Consider the following 16,142-nt stretch of genomic DNA (forward strand, 5'->3'; position numbering starts at 1 on the left):
TCATATCTCACACTCTGGTAGCAAAAATTGTAAGGAATTTATCTCCAATTTGCATGACAATGCATTCAAAAATTCTGGAACATCTCCAGATAAACAGAGATAAAAAACACTAATCTCTACATCAATCTTCAAAATCAGCAACTGGAAGACACGGATGTAATTGTGGTTTTTCATATACAGAAGATGCAAGAAAATAGACTAACTCCAACACGTCTTATTAAAAACACTAATCTCTAAACCAATCTTCAAAATCAGCAACTGGAAGACACAGTCAATTGTGGTTTTTCACATACAGAAGATTCAAGAAAATAGACTAACTCCAACACATCTTTCCTTTACAAAATCTTATAGTCTCCTGGGAGACTAGCAAAAATTGCCAATGCTGACTATATTGCAAGTCATCATGGCGGGGTATTGGGTAAAGTTTTCAACTAGCAATAATCACGCCTCGGTTTGACCTCATAAGCTATGATAATGCCACTGCGCAAAGTTGATAGGTGCTTGGCTGCAGCAATCAGCATGTGCAACAGAGAACTCATTACAACCATGGCTAGACAAACCGTCTCTGGCTAGGAGCAGTGGATTATGGGAATGTATATGCTAATGAGTCCAAGACCTGGCAAAACCTTCCTGGGTGATGACTTCAAGGAAATTGTATTTTCTGTTCCCAAGTGCTTTTTCATATCTCACACTCTGGTAGCAAAAATTGTAAGGAATTTATCTCCAATTTGCATGACACTGCATTCAAAAATTCTGGAACATCTCCAGATAAACAGAGATAAAAACACTAATCTCTACATCAATCTTCAAAATCAGCAACTGGAAGACACGGATGTAATTGTGGTTTTTCATATACAGAAGATGCAAGAAAATAGACTAACTCCAACACGTCTTATTAAAAACACTAATCTCTACATCAATCTTCCAAATCAGCAACTGGAAGACACGGATGTAATTGTGGTTTTTCATATACAGAAGATGCAAGAAAATAGACTAACTCCAACACGTCTTATTAAAAACACTAATCTCTAAACCAATCTTCAAAATCAGCAACTGGAAGACACAGTCAATTGTGGTTTTTCACATACAGAAGATTCAAGAAAATAGACTAACTCCAACACATCTTTCCTTTACAAAATCTTATAGTCTCCTGGGAGACTAGCAAAAATTGCCAATGCTGACTATATTGCAAGTCACCATGGCGGGGTATTGGGTAAAGTTTTCAACTAGCAATAATCACGCCTCGGTTTGACCTCATAAGCTATGATAATGCCACTGCGCAAAGTTGATAGGTGCTTGGCTGGAGCAATCAGCATGTGCAACAGAGAACTCATTACAACCATGGCTAGACAAACAGTCTCTGGCTAGGAGCAGTGGATTATGGGAATGTATATGCTAATGAGTCCAAGACCTGGCAAAACCTTCCTGGGTGATGACTTCAAGGAAATTGTATTTTCTATTCCCAAGTGCTTTTTCATATCTCACACTCTGGTAGCAAAAATTGTAAGGAATTTATCCCAAATTTGCATGACAATGCATTCAAAAATTCTGGAACATCTCCAGATAAACAGAGATAAAAACACTAATCTCTACATCAATCTTCAAAATCAGCAACTGGAAGACACGGATGTAATTGTGGTTTTTCATATACAGAAGATGCAAGAAAATAGACTAACTCCAACACGTCTTATTAAAAACACTAATCTCTAAACCAATCTTCAAAATCAGCAACTGGAAGACACAGTCAATTGTGGTTTTTCACATACAGAAGATTCAAGAAAATAGACTAACTCCAACACATCTTTCCTTTACAAAATCTTATAGTCTCCTGGGAGACTAGCAAAAATTGCCAATGCTGACTATATTGCAAGTCATCATGGCAGGATATTGGGTAAAGTTTTCAACTAGCAATAATCACGCCTCAGTTTGACCTCATAAGCTATGATAATGCCACTGCGCAAAGTTGATAGGTGCTTGGCTGGAGCAATCAGCATGTGCAACAGAGAACTCATTACAACCATGGCTAGACAAACAGTCTCTGGCTAGGAGCAGTGGATTATGGGAATGTATATGCTAATGAGTCCAAGACCTGGCAAAACCTTCCTGGGTGATGATTTCAAGGAAATTGTATTTTCTGTTCCCAAGTGCTTTTTCATATCTCACACTCTGGTAGCAAAAATTGTAAGGAATTTATCTCCAATTTGCATGACACTGCATTCAAAAATTCTGGAACATCTCCAGATAAACAGAGATAAAAACACTAATCTCTACATCAATCTTCAAAATCAGCAACTGGAAGACACGGATGTAATTGTGGTTTTTCATATACAGAAGATGCAAGAAAATAGACTAACTCCAACACGTCTTATTAAAAACACTAATCTCTACATCAATCTTCAAAATCAGCAACTGGAAGACACGGATGTAATTGTGGTTTTTCATATACAGAAGATGCAAGAAAATAGACTAACTCCAACACGTCTTATTAAAAATACTAATCTCTAAACCAATCTTCAAAATCAGCAACTGGAAGACACAGTCAATTGTGGTTTTTCACATACAGAAGATTCAAGAAAATAGACTAACTCCAACACATCTTTCCTTTACAAAATCTTATAGTCTCCTGGGAGACTAGCAAAAATTGCCAATGCTGACTATATTGCAAGTCATCATGGCGGGGTATTGGGTAAAGTTTTCAACTAGCAATAATCACGCCTCAGTTTGACCTCATAAGCTATGATAATGCCACTGCGCAAAGTTGATAGGTGCTTGGCTGGAGCAATCAGCATGTGCAACAGAGAACTCATTACAACCATGGCTAGACAAACAGTCTCTGGCTAGGAGCAGTGGATTATGGGAATGTATATGCTAATGAGTCCAAGACCTGGCAAAACCTTCCTGGGTGATGACTTCAAGGAAATTGTATTTTCTGTTCCCAAGTGCTTTTTCATATCTCACACTCTGGTAGCAAAAATTGTAAGGAATTTATCTCCAATTTGCATGACAATGCATTCAAAAATTCTGGAACATCTCCAGATAAACAGAGATAAAAAACACTAATCTCTACATCAATCTTCAAAATCAGCAACTGGAAGACACGGATGTAATTGTGGTTTTTCATATACAGAAGATGCAAGAAAATAGACTAACTCCAACACGTCTTATTAAAAACACTAATCTCTAAACCAATCTTCAAAATCAGCAACTGGAAGACACAGTCAATTGTGGTTTTTCACATACAGAAGATTCAAGAAAATAGACTAACTCCAACACATCTTTCCTTTACAAAATCTTATAGTCTCCTGGGAGACTAGCAAAAATTGCCAATGCTGACTATATTGCAAGTCATCATGGCGGGGTATTGGGTAAAGTTTTCAACTAGCAATAATCACGCCTCGGTTTGACCTCATAAGCTATGATAATGCCACTGCGCAAAGTTGATAGGTGCTTGGCTGGAGCAATCAGCATGTGCAACAGAGAACTCATTACAACCATGGCTAGACAAACCGTCTCTGGCTAGGAGCAGTGGATTATGGGAATGTATATGCTAATGAGTCCAAGACCTGGCAAAACCTTCCTGGGTGATGACTTCAAGGAAATTGTATTTTCTGTTCCCAAGTGCTTTTTCATATCTCACACTCTGGTAGCAAAAATTGTAAGGAATTTATCTCCAATTTGCATGACACTGCATTCAAAAATTCTGGAACATCTCCAGATAAACAGAGATAAAAACACTAATCTCTACATCAATCTTCCAAATCAGCAACTGGAAGACACGGATGTAATTGTGGTTTTTCATATACAGAAGATGCAAGAAAATAGACTAACTCCAACACGTCTTATTAAAAACACTAATCTCTACATCAATCTTCCAAATCAGCAACTGGAAGACACGGATGTAATTGTGGTTTTTCATATACAGAAGATGCAAGAAAATAGACTAACTCCAACACGTCTTATTAAAAACACTAATCTCTAAACCAATCTTCAAAATCAGCAACTGGAAGACACAGTCAATTGTGGTTTTTCACATACAGAAGATTCAAGAAAATAGACTAACTCCAACACATCTTTCCTTTACAAAATCTTATAGTCTCCTGGGAGACTAGCAAAAATTGCCAATGCTGACTATATTGCAAGTCACCATGGCGGGGTATTGGGTAAAGTTTTCAACTAGCAATAATCACGCCTCGGTTTGACCTCATAAGCTATGATAATGCCACTGCGCAAAGTTGATAGGTGCTTGGCTGGAGCAATCAGCATGTGCAACAGAGAACTCATTACAACCATGGCTAGACAAACAGTCTCTGGCTAGGAGCAGTGGATTATGGGAATGTATATGCTAATGAGTCCAAGACCTGGCAAAACCTTCCTGGGTGATGACTTCAAGGAAATTGTATTTTCTATTCCCAAGTGCTTTTTCATATCTCACACTCTGGTAGCAAAAATTGTAAGGAATTTATCTCCAATTTGCATGACAATGCATTCAAAAATTCTGGAACATCTCCAGATAAACAGAGATAAAAACACTAATCTCTACATCAATCTTCAAAATCAGCAACTGGAAGACACGGATGTAATTGTGGTTTTTCATATACAGAAGATGCAAGAAAATAGACTAACTCCAACACGTCTTATTAAAAACACTAATCTCTACATCAATCTTCAAAATCAGCAACTGGAAGACACGGATGTAATTGTGGTTTTTCATATACAGAAGATGCAAGAAAATAGACTAACTCCAACACGTCTTATTAAAAACACTAATCTCTAAACCAATCTTCAAAATCAGCAACTGGAAGACACAGTCAATTGTGGTTTTTCACATACAGAAGATTCAAGAAAATAGACTAACTCCAACACATCTTTCCTTTACAAAATCTTATAGTCTCCTGGGAGACTAGCAAAAATTGCCAATGCTGACTATATTGCAAGTCATCATGGCAGGGTATTGGGTAAAGTTTTCAACTAGCAATAATCACGCCTCAGTTTGACCTCATAAGCTATGATAATGCCACTGCGCAAAGTTGATAGGTGCTTGGCTGGAGCAATCAGCATGTGCAACAGAGAACTCATTACAACCATGGCTAGACAAACAGTCTCTGGCTAGGAGCAGTGGATTATGGGAATGTATATGCTAATGAGTCCAAGACCTGGCAAAACCTTCCTGGGTGATGACTTCAAGGAAATTGTATTTTCTGTTCCCAAGTGCTTTTTCATATCTCACACTCTGGTAGCAAAAATTGTAAGGAATTTATCTCCAATTTGCATGACACTGCATTCAAAAATTCTGGAACATCTCCAGATAAACAGAGATAAAAACACTAATCTCTACATCAATCTTCAAAATCAGCAACTGGAAGACACGGATGTAATTGTGGTTTTTCATATACAGAAGATGCAAGAAAATAGACTAACTCCAACACGTCTTATTAAAAACACTAATCTCTAAACCAATCTTCAAAATCAGCAACTGGAAGACACAGTCAATTGTGGTTTTTCACATACAGAAGATTCAAGAAAATAGACTAACTCCAACACATCTTTCCTTTACAAAATCTTATAGTCTCCTGGGAGACTAGCAAAAATTGCCAATGCTGACTATATTGCAAGTCACCATGGCGGGGTATTGGGTAAAGTTTTCAACTAGCAATAATCACGCCTCGGTTTGACCTCATAAGCTATGATAATGCCACTGCGCAAAGTTGATAGGTGCTTGGCTGGAGCAATCAGCATGTGCAACAGAGAACTCATTACAACCATGGCTAGACAAACAGTCTCTGGCTAGGAGCAGTGGATTATGGGAATGTATATGCTAATGAGTCCAAGACCTGGCAAAACCTTCCTGGGTGATGACTTCAAGGAAATTGTATTTTCTATTCCCAAGTGCTTTTTCATATCTCACACTCTGGTAGCAAAAATTGTAAGGAATTTATCTCCAATTTGCATGACAATGCATTCAAAAATTCTGGAACATCTCCAGATAAACAGAGATAAAAACACTAATCTCTACATCAATCTTCAAAATCAGCAACTGGAAGACACGGATGTAATTGTGGTTTTTCATATACAGAAGATGCAAGAAAATAGACTAACTCCAACACGTCTTATTAAAAACACTAATCTCTACATCAATCTTCAAAATCAGCAACTGGAAGACACGGATGTAATTGTGGTTTTTCATATACAGAAGATGCAAGAAAATAGACTAACTCCAACACGTCTTATTAAAAACACTAATCTCTAAACCAATCTTCAAAATCAGCAACTGGAAGACACAGTCAATTGTGGTTTTTCACATACAGAAGATTCAAGAAAATAGACTAACTCCAACACATCTTTCCTTTACAAAATCTTATAGTCTCCTGGGAGACTAGCAAAAATTGCCAATGCTGACTATATTGCAAGTCATCATGGCAGGGTATTGGGTAAAGTTTTCAACTAGCAATAATCACGCCTCAGTTTGACCTCATAAGCTATGATAATGCCACTGCGCAAAGTTGATAGGTGCTTGGCTGGAGCAATCAGCATGTGCAACAGAGAACTCATTACAACCATGGCTAGACAAACAGTCTCTGGCTAGGAGCAGTGGATTATGGGAATGTATATGCTAATGAGTCCAAGACCTGGCAAAACCTTCCTGGGTGATGATTTCAAGGAAATTGTATTTTCTGTTCCCAAGTGCTTTTTCATATCTCACACTCTGGTAGCAAAAATTGTAAGGAATTTATCTCCAATTTGCATGACACTGCATTCAAAAATTCTGGAACATCTCCAGATAAACAGAGATAAAAACACTAATCTCTACATCAATCTTCAAAATCAGCAACTGGAAGACACGGATGTAATTGTGGTTTTTCATATACAGAAGATGCAAGAAAATAGACTAACTCCAACACGTCTTATTAAAAACACTAATCTCTAAACCAATCTTCAAAATCAGCAACTGGAAGACACAGTCAATTGTGGTTTTTCACATACAGAAGATTCAAGAAAATAGACTAACTCCAACACATCTTTCCTTTACAAAATCTTATAGTCTCCTGGGAGACTAGCAAAAATTGCCAATGCTGACTATATTGCAAGTCATCATGGCGGGGTATTGGGTAAAGTTTTCAACTAGCAATAATCACGCCTCGGTTTGACCTCATAAGCTATGATAATGCCACTGCGCAAAGTTGATAGGTGCTTGGCTGGAGCAATCAGCATGTGCAACAGAGAACTCATTACAACCATGGCTAGACAAACCGTCTCTGGCTAGGAGCAGTGGATTATGGGAATGTATATGCTAATGAGTCCAAGACCTGGCAAAACCTTCCTGGGTGATGACTTCAAGGAAATTGTATTTTCTGTTCCCAAGTGCTTTTTCATATCTCACACTCTGGTAGCAAAAATTGTAAGGAATTTATCTCCAATTTGCATGACACTGCATTCAAAAATTCTGGAACATCTCCAGATAAACAGAGATAAAAACACTAATCTCTACATCAATCTTCAAAATCAGCAACTGGAAGACACGGATGTAATTGTGGTTTTTCATATACAGAAGATGCAAGAAAATAGACTAACTCCAACACGTCTTATTAAAAACACTAATCTCTACATCAATCTTCAAAATCAGCAACTGGAAGACACGGATGTAATTGTGGTTTTTCATATACAGAAGATGCAAGAAAATAGACTAACTCCAACACGTCTTATTAAAAACACTAATCTCTAAACCAATCTTCAAAATCAGCAACTGGAAGACACAGTCAATTGTGGTTTTTCACATACAGAAGATTCAAGAAAATAGACTAACTCCAACACATCTTTCCTTTACAAAATCGTATAGTCTCCTGGGAGACTAGCAAAAATTGCCAATGCTGACTATATTGCAAGTCATCATGGCGGGGTATTGGGTAAAGTTTTCAACTAGCAATAATCACGCCTCGGTTTGACCTCATAAGCTATGATAATGCCACTGCGCAAAGTTGATAGGTGCTTGGCTGGAGCAATCAGCATGTGCAACAGAGAACTCATTACAACCATGGCTAGACAAACAGTCTCTGGCTAGGAGCAGTGGATTATGGGAATGTATATGCTAATGAGTCCAAGACCTGGCAAAACCTTCCTGGGTGATGATTTCAAGGAAATTGTATTTTCTGTTCCCAAGTGCTTTTTCATATCTCACACTCTGGTAGCAAAAATTGTAAGGAATTTATCTCCAATTTGCATGACACTGCATTCAAAAATTCTGGAACATCTCCAGATAAACAGAGATAAAAACACTAATCTCTACATCATTCTTCAAAATCAGCAACTGGAAGACACGGATGTAATTGTGGTTTTTCATATACAGAAGATGCAAGAAAATAGACTAACTCCAACACGTCTTATTAAAAACACTAATCTCTACATCAATCTTCAAAATCAGCAACTGGAAGACACGGATGTAATTGTGGTTTTTCATATACAGAAGATGCAAGAAAATAGACTAACTCCAACACGTCTTATTAAAAACACTAATCTCTAAACCAATCTTCAAAATCAGCAACTGGAAGACACAGTCAATTGTGGTTTTTCACATACAGAAGATTCAAGAAAATAGACTAACTCCAACACATCTTTCCTTTACAAAATCTTATAGTCTCCTGGGAGACTAGCAAAAATTGCCAATGCTGACTATATTGCAAGTCATCATGGCAGGGTATTGGGTAAAGTTTTCAACTAGCAATAATCACGCCTCAGTTTGACCTCATAAGCTATGATAATGCCACTGCGCAAAGTTGATAGGTGCTTGGCTGGAGCAATCAGCATGTGCAACAGAGAACTCATTACAACCATGGCTAGACAAACAGTCTCTGGCTAGGAGCAGTGGATTATGGGAATGTATATGCTAATGAGTCCAAGACCTGGCAAAACCTTCCTGGGTGATGATTTCAAGGAAATTGTATTTTCTGTTCCCAAGTGCTTTTTCATATCTCACACTCTGGTAGCAAAAATTGTAAGGAATTTATCTCCAATTTGCATGACACTGCATTCAAAAATTCTGGAACATCTCCAGATAAACAGAGATAAAAACACTAATCTCTACATCAATCTTCAAAATCAGCAACTGGAAGACACGGATGTAATTGTGGTTTTTCATATACAGAAGATGCAAGAAAATAGACTAACTCCAACACGTCTTATTAAAAACACTAATCTCTAAACCAATCTTCAAAATCAGCAACTGGAAGACACAGTCAATTGTGGTTTTTCACATACAGAAGATTCAAGAAAATAGACTAACTCCAACACATCTTTCCTTTACAAAATCTTATAGTCTCCTGGGAGACTAGCAAAAATTGCCAATGCTGACTATATTGCAAGTCATCATGGCGGGGTATTGGGTAAAGTTTTCAACTAGCAATAATCACGCCTCGGTTTGACCTCATAAGCTATGATAATGCCACTGCGCAAAGTTGATAGGTGCTTGGCTGGAGCAATCAGCATGTGCAACAGAGAACTCATTACAACCATGGCTAGACAAACCGTCTCTGGCTAGGAGCAGTGGATTATGGGAATGTATATGCTAATGAGTCCAAGACCTGGCAAAACCTTCCTGGGTGATGACTTCAAGGAAATTGTATTTTCTGTTCCCAAGTGCTTTTTCATATCTCACACTCTGGTAGCAAAAATTGTAAGGAATTTATCTCCAATTTGCATGACACTGCATTCAAAAATTCTGGAACATCTCCAGATAAACAGAGATAAAAACACTAATCTCTACATCAATCTTCAAAATCAGCAACTGGAAGACACGGATGTAATTGTGGTTTTTCATATACAGAAGATGCAAGAAAATAGACTAACTCCAACACGTCTTATTAAAAACACTAATCTCTACATCAATCTTCCAAATCAGCAACTGGAAGACACGGATGTAATTGTGGTTTTTCATATACAGAAGATGCAAGAAAATAGACTAACTCCAACACGTCTTATTAAAAACACTAATCTCTAAACCAATCTTCAAAATCAGCAACTGGAAGACACAGTCAATTGTGGTTTTTCACATACAGAAGATTCAAGAAAATAGACTAACTCCAACACATCTTTCCTTTACAAAATCTTATAGTCTCCTGGGAGACTAGCAAAAATTGCCAATGCTGACTATATTGCAAGTCATCATGGCGGGGTATTGGGTAAAGTTTTCAACTAGCAATAATCACGCCTCGGTTTGACCTCATAAGCTATGATAATGCCACTGCGCAAAGTTGATAGGTGCTTGGCTGGAGCAATCAGCATGTGCAACAGAGAACTCATTACAACCATGGCTAGACAAACAGTCTCTGGCTAGGAGCAGTGGATTATGGGAATGTATATGCTAATGAGTCCAAGACCTGGCAAAACCTTCCTGGGTGATGACTTCAAGGAAATTGTATTTTCTATTCCCAAGTGCTTTTTCATATCTCACACTCTGGTAGCAAAAATTGTAAGGAATTTATCCCAAATTTGCATGACAATGCATTCAAAAATTCTGGAACATCTCCAGATAAACAGAGATAAAAACACTAATCTCTACATCAATCTTCAAAATCAGCAACTGGAAGACACGGATGTAATTGTGGTTTTTCATATACAGAAGATGCAAGAAAATAGACTAACTCCAACACGTCTTATTAAAAACACTAATCTCTAAACCAATCTTCAATATCAGCAACTGGAAGACACAGTCAATTGTGGTTTTTCACATACAGAAGATTCAAGAAAATAGACTAACTCCAACACATCTTTCCTTTACAAAATCTTATAGTCTCCTGGGAGACTAGCAAAAATTGCCAATGCTGACTATATTGCAAGTCATCATGGCGGGGTATTGGGTAAAGTTTTCAACTAGCAATAATCACGCCTCGGTTTGACCGCATAAGCTATGATAATGCCACTGCGCAAAGTTGATAGGTGCTTGGCTGGAGCAATCAGCATGTGCAACAGAGAACTCATTACAACCATGGCTAGACAAACAGTCTCTGGCTAGGAGCAGTGGATTATGGGAATGTATATGCTAATGAGTCCAAGACCTGGCAAAACCTTCCTGGGTGATGATTTCAAGGAAATTGTATTTTCTGTTCCCAAGTGCTTTTTCATATCTCACACTCTGGTAGCAAAAATTGTAAGGAATTTATCTCCAATTTGCATGACACTGCATTCAAAAATTCTGGAACATCTCCAGATAAACAGAGATAAAAACACTAATCTCTACATCAATCTTCAAAATCAGCAACTGGAAGACACGGATGTAATTGTGGTTTTTCATATACAGAAGATGCAAGAAAATAGACTAACTCCAACACGTCTTATTAAAAACACTAATCTCTACATCAATCTTCAAAATCAGCAACTGGAAGACACGGATGTAATTGTGGTTTTTCATATACAGAAGATGCAAGAAAATAGACTAACTCCAACACGTCTTATTAAAAATACTAATCTCTAAACCAATCTTCAAAATCAGCAACTGGAAGACACAGTCAATTGTGGTTTTTCACATACAGAAGATTCAAGAAAATAGACTAACTCCAACACATCTTTCCTTTACAAAATCTTATAGTCTCCTGGGAGACTAGCAAAAATTGCCAATGCTGACTATATTGCAAGTCATCATGGCGGGGTATTGGGTAAAGTTTTCAACTAGCAATAATCACGCCTCAGTTTGACCTCATAAGCTATGATAATGCCACTGCGCAAAGTTGATAGGTGCTTGGCTGGAGCAATCAGCATGTGCAACAAAGAACTCATTACAACCATGGCTAGACAAACAGTCTCTGGCTAGGAGCAGTGGATTATGGGAATGTATATGCTAATGAGTCCAAGACCTGGCAAAACCTTCCTGGGTGATGACTTCAAGAAAATTGTATTTTCTGTTCCCAAGTGCTTTTTCATATCTCACACTCTGGTAGCAAAAATTGTAAGGAATTTATCTCCAATTTGCATGACAATGCATTCAAAAATTCTGGAACATCTCCAGATAAACAGAGATAAAAACACTAATCTCTACATCAATCTTCAAAATCAGCAACTGGAAGACACGGATGTAATTGTGGTTTTTCATATACAGAAGATGCAAGAAAATAGACTAACTCCAACACGTCTTATTAAAAACACTAATCTCTAAACCAATCTTCAATATCAGCAACTGGAAGACACAGTCAATTGTGGTTTTTCACATACAGAAGATTCAAGAAAATAGACTAACTCCAACACATCTTTCCTTTACAAAATCTTATAGTCTCCTGGGAGACTAGCAAAAATTGCCAATGCTGACTATATTGCAAGTCATCATGGCGGGGTATTGGGTAAAGTTTTCAACTAGCAATAATCACGCCTCGGTTTGACCTCATTAGCTATGATAATGCCACTGCGCAAAGTTGATAGGTGCTTGGCTGGAGCAATTAGCATGTGCAACAGAGAACTCATTACAACCATGGCTAGACAAACAGTCTCTGGCTAGGAGCAGTGGATTATGGGAATGTAAATGCTAATGAGTCCAAGACCTGGCAAAACCTTCCTGGGTGATGACTTCAAGGAAATTGTATTTTCTGTTCCCAAGTGCTTTTTCATATCTCACACTCTGGTAGCAAAAATTGTAAGGAATTTATCCCAAATTTGCATGACAATGCATTCAAAAATTCTGGAACATCTCCAGATAAACAGAGATAAAAACACTAATCTCTACATCAATCTTCAAAATCAGCAACTGGAAGACACGGATGTAATTGTGGTTTTTCATATACAGAAGATGCAAGAAAATAGACTAACTCCAACACATCTTATTCAAAACACTAATCTCTAAACCAATCTTCAAAATCAGCAACTGGAAGACACAGTCAATTGTGGTTTTTCACATACAGAAGATTCAAAAAAATAGACTAACTCCAACACATCTTTCCTTTACAAAATCTTATAGTCTCCTGGGAGACTAGCAAAAATTGCCAATGCTGACTATATTGCAAGTCATCATGGCGGGGTATTGGGTAAAGTTTTCAACTAGCAATAATCACGCCTCGGTTTGACCTCATAAGCTATGATAATGCCACTGCGCAAAGTTAATAGGTGCTTGGCTGGAGCAATCAGCATGTGCAACAGAGAACTCATTACAACCATGGCTAGACAAACAGTCTCTGGCTAGGAGCAGTGGATTATGGGAATGTATATGCTAATGAGTCCAAGACCTGGCAAAACCTTCCTGGGTGATGACTTCAAGGAAATTGTATTTTCTGTTCCCAAGTGCTTTTTCATATCTCACACTCTGGTAGCAAAAATTGTAAGGAATTTATCTCCAATTTGCATGACAATGCATTCAAAAATTCTGGAACATCTCCAGATAAACAGAGATAAAAAACACTAATCTCTACATCAATCTTCAAAATCAGCAACTGGAAGACACGGATGTAATTGTGGTTTTTCATATACAGAAGATGCAAGAAAATAGACTAACTCCAACACGTCTTATTAAAAACACTAATCTCTAAACCAATCTTCAAAATCAGCAACTGGAAGACACAGTCAATTGTGGTTTTTCACATACAGAAGATTCAAGAAAATAGACTAACTCCAACACATCTTTCCTTTACAAAATCTTATAGTCTCCTGGGAGACTAGCAAAAATTGCCAATGCTGACTATATTGCAAGTCATCATGGCGGGGTATTGGGTAAAGTTTTCAACTAGCAATAATCACGCCTCGGTTTGACCTCATAAGCTATGATAATGCCACTGCGCAAAGTTGATAGGTGCTTGGCTGGAGCAATCAGCATGTGCAACAGAGAACTCATTACAACCATGGCTAGACAAACCGTCTCTGGCTAGGAGCAGTGGATTATGGGAATGTATATGCTAATGAGTCCAAGACCTGGCAAAACCTTCCTGGGTGATGACTTCAAGGAAATTGTATTTTCTGTTCCCAAGTGCTTTTTCATATCTCACACTCTGGTAGCAAAAATTGTAAGGAATTTATCTCCAATTTGCATGACACTGCATTCAAAAATTCTGGAACATCTCCAGATAAACAGAGATAAAAACACTAATCTCTACATCAATCTTCAAAATCAGCAACTGGAAGACACGGATGTAATTGTGGTTTTTCATATACAGAAGATGCAAGAAAATAGACTAACTCCAACACGTCTTATTAAAAACACTAATCTCTACATCAATCTTCCAAATCAGCAACTGGAAGACACGGATGTAATTGTGGTTTTTCATATACAGAAGATGCAAGAAAATAGACTAACTCCAACACGTCTTATTAAAAACACTAATCTCTAAACCAATCTTCAAAATCAGCAACTGGAAGACACAGTCAATTGTGGTTTTTCACATACAGAAGATTCAAGAAAATAGACTAACTCCAACACATCTTTCCTTTACAAAATCTTATAGTCTCCTGGGAGACTAGCAAAAATTGCCAATGCTGACTATATTGCAAGTCACCATGGCGGGGTATTGGGTAAAGTTTTCAACTAGCAATAATCACGCCTCGGTTTGACCTCATAAGCTATGATAATGCCACTGCGCAAAGTTGATAGGTGCTTGGCTGGAGCAATCAGCATGTGCAACAGAGAACTCATTACAACCATGGCTAGACAAACAGTCTCTGGCTAGGAGCAGTGGATTATGGGAATGTATATGCTAATGAGTCCAAGACCTGGCAAAACCTTCCTGGGTGATGACTTCAAGGAAATTGTATTTTCTATTCCCAAGTGCTTTTTCATATCTCACACTCTGGTAGCAAAAATTGTAAGGAATTTATCCCAAATTTGCATGACAATGCATTCAAAAATTCTGGAACATCTCCAGATAAACAGAGATAAAAACACTAATCTCTACATCAATCTTCAAAATCAGCAACTGGAAGACACGGATGTAATTGTGGTTTTTCATATACAGAAGATGCAAGAAAATAGACTAACTCCAACACGTCTTATTAAAAACACTAATCTCTAAACCAATCTTCAAAATCAGCAACTGGAAGACACAGTCAATTGTGGTTTTTCACATACAGAAGATTCAAGAAAATAGACTAACTCCAACACATCTTTCCTTTACAAAATCTTATAGTCTCCTGGGAGACTAGCAAAAATTGCCAATGCTGACTATATTGCAAGTCATCATGGCAGGATATTGGGTAAAGTTTTCAACTAGCAATAATCACGCCTCAGTTTGACCTCATAAGCTATGATAATGCCACTGCGCAAAGTTGATAGGTGCTTGGCTGGAGCAATCAGCATGTGCAACAGAGAACTCATTACAACCATGGCTAGACAAACAGTCTCTGGCTAGGAGCAGTGGATTATGGGAATGTATATGCTAATGAGTCCAAGACCTGGCAAAACCTTCCTGGGTGATGATTTCAAGGAAATTGTATTTTCTGTTCCCAAGTGCTTTTTCATATCTCACACTCTGGTAGCAAAAATTGTAAGGAATTTATCTCCAATTTGCATGACACTGCATTCAAAAATTCTGGAACATCTCCAGATAAACAGAGATAAAAACACTAATCTCTACATCAATCTTCAAAATCAGCAACTGGAAGACACGGATGTAATTGTGGTTTTTCATATACAGAAGATGCAAGAAAATAGACTAACTCCAACACGTCTTATTAAAAACACTAATCTCTACATCAATCTTCCAAATCAGCAACTGGAAGACACGGATGTAATTGTGGTTTTTCATATACAGAAGATGCAAGAAAATAGACTAACTCCAACACGTCTTATTAAAAACAATAATCTCTAAACCAATCTTCAAAATCAGCAACTGGAAGACACAGTCAATTGTGGTTTTTCACATACAGAAGATTCAAGAAAATAGACTAACTCCAACACATCTTTCCTTTACAAAATCTTATAGTCTCCTGGGAGACTAGCAAAAATTGCCAATGCTGACTATATTGCAAGTCACCATGGCGGGGTATTGGGTAAAGTTTTCAACTAGCAATAATCACGCCTCGGTTTGACCTCATAAGCTATGATAATGCCACTGCGCAAAGTTGATAGGTGCTTGGCTGGAGCAATCAGCATGTGCAACAGAGAACTCATTACAACCATGGCTAGACAAACAGTCTCTGGCTAGGAGCAGTGGATTATGGGAATGTATATGCTAATGAGTCCAAGA

General features: G+C 37.8%; 22 non-coding genes across 22 annotated transcripts; all 22 read right to left on the reverse strand.

The window, feature by feature from the left end:
- Positions 1 to 351: 351 nt before the first annotated feature.
- On the reverse strand, positions 352 to 492 carry LOC146076426 (U4 spliceosomal RNA). Its single transcript, XR_014473826.1, has one exon. It is a non-coding gene; the product is annotated as a U4 spliceosomal RNA (small nuclear RNA).
- A 654-nt stretch (positions 493 to 1,146) lies between these two features.
- LOC146076510 (U4 spliceosomal RNA) lies at positions 1,147 to 1,287 on the reverse strand. The gene has a single exon (XR_014473910.1). It is a non-coding gene; the product is annotated as a U4 spliceosomal RNA (small nuclear RNA).
- Positions 1,288 to 1,824: 537 nt separating this feature from the next.
- LOC146076696 (U4 spliceosomal RNA) lies at positions 1,825 to 1,965 on the reverse strand. Its single transcript, XR_014474095.1, has one exon. It is a non-coding gene; the product is annotated as a U4 spliceosomal RNA (small nuclear RNA).
- A 654-nt stretch (positions 1,966 to 2,619) lies between these two features.
- On the reverse strand, positions 2,620 to 2,760 carry LOC146076608 (U4 spliceosomal RNA). The gene has a single exon (XR_014474008.1). It is a non-coding gene; the product is annotated as a U4 spliceosomal RNA (small nuclear RNA).
- A 538-nt stretch (positions 2,761 to 3,298) lies between these two features.
- Positions 3,299 to 3,439, reverse strand: LOC146076427 (U4 spliceosomal RNA). The gene has a single exon (XR_014473827.1). It is a non-coding gene; the product is annotated as a U4 spliceosomal RNA (small nuclear RNA).
- Positions 3,440 to 4,093: 654 nt separating this feature from the next.
- LOC146076511 (U4 spliceosomal RNA) lies at positions 4,094 to 4,234 on the reverse strand. Its single transcript, XR_014473911.1, has one exon. It is a non-coding gene; the product is annotated as a U4 spliceosomal RNA (small nuclear RNA).
- Positions 4,235 to 4,888: 654 nt separating this feature from the next.
- On the reverse strand, positions 4,889 to 5,029 carry LOC146076675 (U4 spliceosomal RNA). The gene has a single exon (XR_014474074.1). It is a non-coding gene; the product is annotated as a U4 spliceosomal RNA (small nuclear RNA).
- A 537-nt stretch (positions 5,030 to 5,566) lies between these two features.
- On the reverse strand, positions 5,567 to 5,707 carry LOC146076512 (U4 spliceosomal RNA). Its single transcript, XR_014473912.1, has one exon. It is a non-coding gene; the product is annotated as a U4 spliceosomal RNA (small nuclear RNA).
- A 654-nt stretch (positions 5,708 to 6,361) lies between these two features.
- LOC146076677 (U4 spliceosomal RNA) lies at positions 6,362 to 6,502 on the reverse strand. The gene has a single exon (XR_014474076.1). It is a non-coding gene; the product is annotated as a U4 spliceosomal RNA (small nuclear RNA).
- A 537-nt stretch (positions 6,503 to 7,039) lies between these two features.
- Positions 7,040 to 7,180, reverse strand: LOC146076428 (U4 spliceosomal RNA). Its single transcript, XR_014473828.1, has one exon. It is a non-coding gene; the product is annotated as a U4 spliceosomal RNA (small nuclear RNA).
- Positions 7,181 to 7,834: 654 nt separating this feature from the next.
- LOC146076429 (U4 spliceosomal RNA) lies at positions 7,835 to 7,975 on the reverse strand. Its single transcript, XR_014473829.1, has one exon. It is a non-coding gene; the product is annotated as a U4 spliceosomal RNA (small nuclear RNA).
- A 654-nt stretch (positions 7,976 to 8,629) lies between these two features.
- Positions 8,630 to 8,770, reverse strand: LOC146076678 (U4 spliceosomal RNA). Its single transcript, XR_014474077.1, has one exon. It is a non-coding gene; the product is annotated as a U4 spliceosomal RNA (small nuclear RNA).
- A 537-nt stretch (positions 8,771 to 9,307) lies between these two features.
- On the reverse strand, positions 9,308 to 9,448 carry LOC146076430 (U4 spliceosomal RNA). The gene has a single exon (XR_014473830.1). It is a non-coding gene; the product is annotated as a U4 spliceosomal RNA (small nuclear RNA).
- Positions 9,449 to 10,102: 654 nt separating this feature from the next.
- On the reverse strand, positions 10,103 to 10,243 carry LOC146076432 (U4 spliceosomal RNA). Its single transcript, XR_014473832.1, has one exon. It is a non-coding gene; the product is annotated as a U4 spliceosomal RNA (small nuclear RNA).
- A 537-nt stretch (positions 10,244 to 10,780) lies between these two features.
- Positions 10,781 to 10,921, reverse strand: LOC146076673 (U4 spliceosomal RNA). Its single transcript, XR_014474072.1, has one exon. It is a non-coding gene; the product is annotated as a U4 spliceosomal RNA (small nuclear RNA).
- Positions 10,922 to 11,575: 654 nt separating this feature from the next.
- On the reverse strand, positions 11,576 to 11,716 carry LOC146076610 (U4 spliceosomal RNA). The gene has a single exon (XR_014474010.1). It is a non-coding gene; the product is annotated as a U4 spliceosomal RNA (small nuclear RNA).
- A 537-nt stretch (positions 11,717 to 12,253) lies between these two features.
- LOC146076353 (U4 spliceosomal RNA) lies at positions 12,254 to 12,394 on the reverse strand. The gene has a single exon (XR_014473754.1). It is a non-coding gene; the product is annotated as a U4 spliceosomal RNA (small nuclear RNA).
- A 537-nt stretch (positions 12,395 to 12,931) lies between these two features.
- On the reverse strand, positions 12,932 to 13,072 carry LOC146076433 (U4 spliceosomal RNA). Its single transcript, XR_014473833.1, has one exon. It is a non-coding gene; the product is annotated as a U4 spliceosomal RNA (small nuclear RNA).
- Positions 13,073 to 13,610: 538 nt separating this feature from the next.
- Positions 13,611 to 13,751, reverse strand: LOC146076434 (U4 spliceosomal RNA). Its single transcript, XR_014473834.1, has one exon. It is a non-coding gene; the product is annotated as a U4 spliceosomal RNA (small nuclear RNA).
- A 654-nt stretch (positions 13,752 to 14,405) lies between these two features.
- On the reverse strand, positions 14,406 to 14,546 carry LOC146076513 (U4 spliceosomal RNA). Its single transcript, XR_014473913.1, has one exon. It is a non-coding gene; the product is annotated as a U4 spliceosomal RNA (small nuclear RNA).
- A 537-nt stretch (positions 14,547 to 15,083) lies between these two features.
- On the reverse strand, positions 15,084 to 15,224 carry LOC146076697 (U4 spliceosomal RNA). Its single transcript, XR_014474096.1, has one exon. It is a non-coding gene; the product is annotated as a U4 spliceosomal RNA (small nuclear RNA).
- Positions 15,225 to 15,878: 654 nt separating this feature from the next.
- On the reverse strand, positions 15,879 to 16,019 carry LOC146076514 (U4 spliceosomal RNA). The gene has a single exon (XR_014473914.1). It is a non-coding gene; the product is annotated as a U4 spliceosomal RNA (small nuclear RNA).
- Positions 16,020 to 16,142: the final 123 nt, after the last annotated feature.

This window comes from Crinia signifera, chromosome 4, assembly GCF_055691185.1.
Source record: "Crinia signifera chromosome 4, ASM5569118v1, whole genome shotgun sequence".
In the NCBI taxonomy this organism is placed as follows: domain Eukaryota; kingdom Metazoa; phylum Chordata; class Amphibia; order Anura; family Myobatrachidae; genus Crinia; species Crinia signifera.